The 6,573-nt window shown below is 42.2% G+C and overlaps 1 non-coding gene across 1 annotated transcript; it reads right to left on the bottom strand.

Moving 5' to 3' along the window:
• Positions 1-2,807: 2,807 nt before the first annotated feature.
• Positions 2,808-2,911, bottom strand: LOC112305848 (U6 spliceosomal RNA). The gene has a single exon (XR_002974867.2). It is a non-coding gene; the product is annotated as a U6 spliceosomal RNA (small nuclear RNA).
• Between the last annotated feature and the right edge of the window lie 3,662 nt (positions 2,912-6,573).

The following is a 6,573-nucleotide window of genomic DNA, read 5'->3' as shown; positions in this document are numbered from 1 at the left end:
AAATAAGGAGAGGATTTCAAGAAGGAGGTCAACAAAAATAAATGATTGAGAGAAACAGTAAAAGGAGGGCAAAGAAAATGTATAGAGTTAACACTGGAAAGTTGTTGTTAGTTTTTAATAATGTGATGAGATTGGAAGCCAGATTGTTGTGGGTTGGGGAATAAATGAGAGGTGTGACCTTGTTGGAAACACAAGTAAAAATTTATTTTTGAGAAATGGAATGAAGTGTAAATGAGAGAAGGTTATAACTCTTTGAGGAGAATAAGGTGGAAAAAAAGTTTTAATAGCGTAAAGAAAGTTGATTCAAGGAGCAAAGGAAGAGACCAGGTGGTAGTCTGTTGCTTTGGTGGCCCCCAGTGAACTCTATCTCCCACTCTCATGTCTTTCTAGAGTTCCCCCCTTTTGAATTTGAGATTACTCTGTGACCAATAGAATGTAACGTTTTAAGCAAAGACACTAAGAAGGCCTGACAGTGTCTGACTTTGTGCTCTGGAGGAGCCAACCACCATAAAAGAGATCTGGACCTGACCCCATCCTTCTGGAGGGGAAATCCAAGCTCTTTTACATGGAAGTGCCAGAGAGAGAGAGAGAGATGTCCAGCCAGCTCCTAGCTGTTCTAGGCCTACCAGCTATGGCACCAAACACGAGTGAAGCAATTGTGGGCTTTCCAGCCCCAGAAAGCACACTTGGATCACTGAGCAGACCACCTCTGAGGAGCCCTCGTGTGCCCAAATTGCAGAATTGTAAGCAAATATTGACAATTGTAGTCTTTTTTAAAAAATTATTTTATTGTTGCTCAATTACAGTTGTCTGCATTTACCCACCATCATTCCTCCCAAACCCTAGCAAAACCCACCTCCCTCCCTTTCTTCCACCCCCACCTTGGTATTGTCCATGAGTCCTTTATAGTTCCTGAGAACCCTCCCCCCCCATTACCTCCTCTGGTTACTGTCAGATTGTTCTTAATTTCAATGTCTCTGGTTATACTTTGCTTGCTTTTTGTTGTTGTTGTTGTTGATTAGGTCCCTGTTAAAGGTGAGATCATATGGTATATGTCCCTTACCGCCTGGCTTATGTCACTTAGCTTAATGTTCTCCAGTTCCATCCATGCTGTTGCAAAGGGTAGGAGCTCCTTCTTTCTCTCTGCTGCGTAGTATTCCACTGTGTAAATGTACCATAGTTGTTTGATCCACTCATTTGCTGATGGGCACTTAGGTTGATTCCAGCACTTGGCTATTGTAAATTGTGCTGCTATGAAAATTGGGGTGCATAGGTTCTTTTGGATTGGTGTTTCAGGGCTCTTAGGGTATAATCCCAGCAGTGGAATTGCTGGGTCAAAGGGCAGTTCCATTTTTAGTTTTCCGAGGAAATTCCATACTGTCTTCCACAGTGGCCTCACCAGTCTGCATTCCCACCAACAGTGCACTAGGGTTCCCTTTTCTCCACATCCTCTCTAACACTTGTTTGTTGAATTGTTTATGTTGGTCACTCTGACCAGTGTGAAGTACTATCTCATTGTGGTTTTAATTTGCCTCTGTCTGATGGCTAGTGATGCTGAGCATCTTTTCATATGTCTCTGGGCCCTCTGTATGTCCTCCTTGGAGAAGTTTCTGTTCAAGTATTTTGCCCATTTTTTTTATTGGGTTGTTTGTCTTTTGGAGTGGAGTTGTGTGAGTTCGTTATATATTTTGGAGATCAGACCCTTGTTCAAGGTGTCATTGACAAATATGTTTTCCCAAAAGTTGGTTCTCTTTTCACTTTAATGCTGTTTTCTTTAGCCATGCAGAAGCTTTTTAATTTGATGAGGTCCCATTTGTTTATTCTTTCCTCTATGTCCCTTGCTTTAGGGAACATATCAGTGAAGATATTGCTGTGTGGGATGTCTGAGGTTTTCCTACCAATATTTTCCTCTAGGACTTTTTTGGTGTCATGACTTATATTTGTCTTTTATCCACCTTGAATTTATTTTTGTGTATGGTGTAAGTTGGTGATCGAGTTTCATTTTTTTACATGTAGCTGTCCAGACCTCCAAATACCATTTGTTGAAGAGGTTATTTTTACTTCATTTTAAGCTTCTTCTCTATTTGTCAAATATTAATTGACAATAGATGATGCCGATCCTGGCCTGTGAGATCTGTGTGCTGTGGCAGCAATAGACAAATTCACACGGACTACAGAAATCCTGTGGAGAAAAAGGGATAGCACGGCTACTCTCTAAGTGAGACAGGACATGGGGGCCAGAGAGAGCCCATGAGAAAGCCCGGCCCCTGCCTGGACAGGCTTTTATTGCTTTTCTGGGCACATTACATCGAGGATGGTCCTCATTTCTATGCACAGGTTCACTATAGGTGATTACCTTTTACAGACAACCAAAGGACAGAATGCTGCTAATTACTTCAAAGAGAAGGATATTACAGCTCAAGGGGAAAGTGGTCAAACTGGTTACACTCCATACTTGGGTGGTTTAGCACAGACTTTAGGAAGATGAAGATACTCAGTGAACATTTGCTGCCTCAATCCAGGGTGAGGGAGTTTAGCAGAAGCAAGTCTCATAGCAGCCTAGGTACCTGCAGGCCTGATCCCCCACAGGAATCTGTCTGTGGGTGTGGGTCCTGCCTGCCAGACCTCGCTCCCACTGGCTTTTCCATTTTATGCTTCTTCCCTGTTTGTCAAATATTAATTGACCATAGAGACTTGGGTTTGCTTCTGGGCTCTCTGTTCTGTTCCATTGGTCTATGTGTCTGTTCTTATGCCAGTACCAGGCTGTTTTGATTACAGTTGCCATGTAATACAGTTTGATATCAGGTAAAAATATGGAACGCTTCATGAATTTGTGTGTTATCCTTGCACAGGGGCCATGCTAAGGTCTGTATCATCCCAACCTTAGCACATGTGCTGCCAAATCGAGCACTGACTTTTTGGCACTGAGTTTTTGAGAGCTTTTTATGCAGCAATAGGTGTGTGCAACAGGATATATATAAAATAATATATATATAACATATAGTTTGTTTTATATACATATATACATATACATATGTGTATATAAAACAAATTAAAAAAATAATGTTACAGAGGTTTGATAAATGGAATAAGGCCCCAAAGAAAATAAAGGGAGCTAGATCAAGAGGAAGGAGTGGTCCTGGGAGTGAGGAAGGACACTGCTTCTTTTGAGGCATGAGACAAATGAGGAAAGGATGAGTAAAAATTAATGCCAGATGTGGCTGGGAAGGAAATTGGACCAATTCAGGTTAGACAGTGAGGTGCTCTGTTGAGAACGAGGGCTGCACAAAGGAGCTGAGAGCTAAAGAGGGAGAGAAAGACTTTTGGTTGTGAATGAGACAGGGATTCATCCTGGGAGGAGTAAGTAAATGGCAGGGGGTCTGGGTGTGTGTGGTCGTCATGGATGTGTAGTGAGGCCGACAGCTCTGTGATTTTTTGCACCCACTCTTATGAAGGTTGGCTTCCGTCAGCAATCAAAACTTACTGTTTATGTGGGTAAACAGTTGTCCCTATTTAGTTTAGGAGGTTTGGACTCCAGTTATATCAACAAGCAGTTAAAAAGTAACCCAACTGAAATTTTGAGTGTTTAGAGTGTTTTAGAGACCTTCCCATTTTTATAAAAGAATCCACCAACCTGCTGCTTGCCCATTTGCAACACTGGAAATGATTTCCATTAGGTGTTGCCAAATCATATACCTGAGATTACAGACAATGTTATTTATACTAAAGAAAATGAGTGCACATCTATTTTAGCTTCCTGTCCTATTTTCCTCTTTCATCCATTTGGGTTTCTGTCCCATATGTTGTCCTCCGCACTCTGTCTTAAACTGCTGTCTAGTTACAGCCCAAAAAAGCTTCTGTTCCAAATGGGACTTTATTTCAGGAGGGGGCTACATTTGAATCTATTACTGTGAAACTTAATTAGTCAATTCTTAAAAGCTCTCTGTGATGGCAAAAAGAAAAAAGTTAGTTTTTATTTTTTCCCTCACCCGGGGATATGCTTTTATTGATTTTAGACAGAGAGAGGAAGGGGAAGAGAAACATCGATGTGAGAGAGAAATATTGCTTGGTTGCCTCCTGTAAGCACCCCGACCGGGAATCAAACCTGCAACCTAGGTAGGTGCCCGGGATCGAACCTGCAACCTTTTGGTGTATGGGATGATGCTCCAACCAGTGGAACCACCCAGCCAGGGCAGAAAAAAGTTAGTTTTTATAGCCCTGAATAGAACAGAGTGACTCTTACTTATAGCTTCTTATATGAAAGGTAAACTACTGGAGGGGTTTGCAATGTAACTAACTTTGGAAAGCCAGAGTTAAACAATCCAATGACTTTGAGACACTAAGGGGAGTTTATAACATGCCCATATCACTACTGAAAGTCCTGTTGCTTCCATCTTGTCCCTTGCCTTGTCTGACTTCCAGGGGCTCCCTGCTCCCTGACTTCTCATTTTTCTGATCCTCAAGTTTATGGTTGGCTTGATGACTGGCTTTGAACCTTTGATCCTCCTTGTTTTTGTGCCAAGGCTTAACTGTCTTGTTTCTCTGAGTTCTGGCTGCTCAGTCTGACACTTCAATCAATGGCCTGGAGTTGATACAAATTCCACCAACCAGGATGGGGTCCCACAATAAGAAAAGAACTTGCCAAGGTGCACTATCCATTGACCTGTGCTGTGCAATGCCTAGAGTTATGGGTGAACAGAGAGGGTACCCACTGACAGTCAAGTGATTCTAAAAACTACTAATTATGTTTGTTCACCAGGAAGTTCCAGCAGGCCCTTTGAAACATGATAAGATGGTAGGGATTGTCATGTCAGGGGTGATGAATCATGTCCCAGCTGCATTCAATGTGAAGATCTGAGTTAGAACTAGAATTCATTACTGGTTCTTTCAGTCATTAGCTCGGAACTGATATAGGACCACATTATGTTATACGGATGTGCTGGAAGTTAACACCCACTAGGACAGGCATAGACTCACTACCAAGTTAAATGAATATCAGGCTGAAGAAAGTCAAGGTTATATACCATGGTATGTACCACAGACAAGTAAACTAAGCACTTCAACAGAAACAAGCACATTTTTGTTATCCCAATCAAACTACATGCTAAGTAGATTAGGGAGGAAAAATAGAATCAAACAAATATATGGCTTGGAAACTGAATTGGCATCAGCATACCTGGGGAAATTCAAGCCAGACTTGCGATATGCTGCAAACCGAATTTCCTAAAGGCCTGGGGGACTATGGCATGTGGTATCGAGCAGTTAAATTCTAGAGCTGTTTCATTTGTGCCGGCTACTTACCATCACTAACATCAAACTTGCACTGCAGTTTTCCCGCTGAGAATGAACTTTTCTTGGCCTGAAAATGTGCGGAGGGTAAATGGCAAGAAGAGATCCAAACTGCTAGATAGAAAACTAGAGAAAAACTTTCATAGAAAGAGGCTTGAGCAGAAAGGGCTCGTCACAGACATCTGCAGAACAATTTCCAGGGAAGGAATAGCTGTTACCTAATTTGGAACAAGACTAAGCAAATCACTTCCTATGAGGCCTTCCAAAACAGTATTTAGGAACAAAGATGTCCCAAAGATCATAAAGTGAGGAGTGGTGATCATAGATAGCAACATAGGGACAGGCGATTCCTGTTACCTGGTATAAAAAGACAACTTTTAATACAATGCTTGCAGAGGACGCTCTTAAGTGCCACCTAGATGCTCATTCCAGGGCTGAGGTGTTCTCTCCTTCAGCTGCCTGGGACATTGGCTGCTGTCCACTCATAGCTGATTTCCTAACCCTCTGCTAAAGAGAGCAGCCTTTGCCACGGTCATGCCCTCTTCTGGGGCAGCCCACATCCAGGGACTCTTGGTTATGGGGTACAGAGCCCTGGCCCCCTTGTCTGGATTTGGGACAACTCTGAAGGACTATCCCAGTTTCATTGTTCCCTTTAGGACTGTGGGAGGTCTCTGTTACGTCCGCCTCCCATTCCTTCTGGAACTGCCCTATTATCGTTCTCTCCTTATTCTCTAACAGGTGTTGTTACTGAGAGCTCTCCTCAGTAAGCCTCTTGCAGGCAAATCTCTGTTTCAGAGTCTCTTCATCCGGGAACCCAATACTAACACTGTGTTAGTTTCAGATTTGCAAGTATATCAACATGTGCTTGTTCCACCCTTACTTTCCCTATTCCTTTAAAGAAAAATCCACCTTGGCCTGTTTCATTTCTTGCCCTCCAACCTCCTCCTCTAAGCAGCCTATTGTTTTTGCAGAATCTTAATTAAAGGGGAAAGGTGGTGGGGAGGATTAGAGTGCTGATGAGAAGAGGTACAGGAGAAGCTATGGCAAATGATGAAAGTATTTCAGATGGAAAGGGGTTTTTAAGAAATATCATTGTGCCCAACATGGCCTCTTCAAGCAATATAAACGGAGAACTTGAATTGTTGGGAAATCCATTTTTGTGACTTCACTGCCATTCCACTCAAAGGTTGGATTACATGGGTCACGATGTGTAAGCTTTACATTTGAATATAGGCAACCTCATCTTTGGATGTCAATGAATATGCCAGCAAACCATATATTTTA

This window comes from Desmodus rotundus, chromosome 2 (genome assembly GCF_022682495.2).
Source record: "Desmodus rotundus isolate HL8 chromosome 2, HLdesRot8A.1, whole genome shotgun sequence".
In the NCBI taxonomy this organism is placed as follows: Eukaryota; Metazoa; Chordata; class Mammalia; order Chiroptera; family Phyllostomidae; genus Desmodus; species Desmodus rotundus.
Note: the sequence above shows the minus strand (reverse complement) of the source record. Positions and strands in the feature narration are given on the sequence as shown.